This window comes from Piliocolobus tephrosceles, chromosome 17 (assembly GCF_002776525.5).
Source record: "Piliocolobus tephrosceles isolate RC106 chromosome 17, ASM277652v3, whole genome shotgun sequence".
Lineage (NCBI taxonomy): Eukaryota > Metazoa > Chordata > Mammalia > Primates > Cercopithecidae > Piliocolobus > Piliocolobus tephrosceles.
Genome location: NC_045450.1, coordinates 72159398 through 72161494, shown reverse-complemented (window position 1 = coordinate 72161494; position 2097 = coordinate 72159398).

Genomic DNA, 2097 nt, shown 5'->3' with positions numbered 1-2097 from the left:
TGTGGCCAGTTCCCTGGAATCACATTAAGAAGTGAGGTCCAGGAGAACAATGATTAATTTAATTATTAATAGAAATCAGCCTAGACCTGGGAAGTAAGATGAGGAGATCCAACTGTCCCCAGCCTTGCCCTTGTCCCCATGTGGGAAGCCATCCTGACTCCATTTAGATTTTTGCTTCTTCCTACACTGACCAAGAACACTGGGGTGGCTCCAGGGAAATGTGTCCAAGGTGTGGAGGAGGCTGGGGGAGTGGAGAGCAAACTTTTGTTCCCAACCGTGCCTCTCTGCAATGTCTGCTCATCTTTGAAGACCTGACTGGAGAATGTAGGGTTTGTTTGTTTTGGAGAGACTGGGGGGGGGGGGGGGGGGGGGGGTCTCATTATGTTGCCCAGGTTGGCCTTGAACTCTTGGCCTCAAGCGATCCTCCTGCCTCGGTCTACCCAGCAGCTGGGACCACAGGTGTGCCAGATTCGGCTGAAGTGTTTTGTTAAGAAATTTTCAGCACCTTGGACCATATCCTGAAAAAGTTCATTCATTGATTCAACCAATCTCTATTGTGCACTGCCCAGAACCAGAGTGTGAGCTCCACGGGGTAGGGAGGGCGCCAGCTCTGCTCTCAGCTGCCCCCGGTCGCTTGGGACCTGGAACCCATGAATGAACAGACCCCGTTCTAGATCCACAGACATTCAAAGCAGCGCTCTCGGGGAAGGGCAGGGGAGGAATGAGCGTCCAGCCCCCGCGGCTCTCCTTCTTTGACTGAGAGTGGTGGGATTTAAAGGTGGTTGGGTGCACCGGCCCTTCCCCCACTTGCAATCCGGTGCCAATGCAAGTGCCAGGGGAGGGTGGCGTTTCTGTTTACTTCCAGCCAGGTCAGCTCCCTTGCCCCCGCCCCTGTGTTTGCATTTTCTCGGTTTGGCGAGCTGGGGAAGTAGCCGCGGAAAGAAGGCGGATTTAAAGGCTCCATTCGGACGAGGCTTTTAGAGAAACCTTGCATCTCCCACCACACCCCCAGGGCAAGTCAGCCGCCTCAAAAGTGCCGGTGCCGGCCCTCTGTGAGCGCATCACTTTCGCACAAGCCCTCGGGGGCGGTTATTATTACCCTCATTTTCCCGGGGAGCCGCCTGGGGCTCAGAGAGGCCAAGTGACTCGTCCAAGGTCACACAGCTTAGCAGTGGCCGACCCGGGATTGAAACCCGGGGGTCCGGACCCCGCGGCGGCCATTTCTCGAAGATACCCACTACCTCCCTTTGACACCGCTCAGGAATAAAGCAAGAAGGCCGAACACCCCGTTTTCGCCCAAAAACAATGCTCCACGCAAATTTGCGGGAACAAAAGCAACCAGAAATCCAGCCCGGGTTTTCCACCTCTCCGATCTCCGCGGACCAATCGCGTCCTGACGGCCGCCGAGGGACGGGAGGCGGTGGCTCTAACATGATCGACAACCCCCGGAGAGGCGTGGCCGCGGCACGGGCGAATGGGATTGGGGTCCAGGCACAATCACGGGCCGAGAACGGGCCGTCTGAGCCAATCAGCGGGGGGAGGCGGGCCCGGCCTGCCCGGGCTGTCGCGAGAGGCGGCCACCCCGCCCACTTCTGCTGGTCCCGGCCGCCCGTCAGCCGCGAGCGCGACGATCCCTCCGCTCCTCTGACGGCGCCTCCGCTGCTGCCGCCGCTGCCGCCGCCGCCGCGCTCGGGCCCGGATCCGTCCGCCGCACGGGAGCAGCAAGGCCGGCAAGTCCCGGCCGGATCCCTCCGCGCCGCCCGCCAGGCGTCCCTCCCCCGCCAGCGCCCGTTCCGCGGCAGCGGCCCCCAGCGCTCTCCAGGCGGCGACGCCGCGCCCGCGGCCCGGGGTAACGGCCGGCCTGGGCGGAGGCGCGGGCGGCGGCGACGGCATGGCCGGGGCGGCTCCGTCGGGGGGCGGCCCGCAGTGACAGACCCTGCGGCGCGGGGGGAGATGGGGGCGGCCGCCTCCCGGGCGACGACGACGACGACGAGGAGCAGCCGCCGCCGCCGCCGCGCACCGGCCGCCGCTGGGCACGGGCGCGGGGAAGGCGCCTCCCCGTGAGCGGGGGGCCCGAGGCCGCTCGCCGCCCCCGGC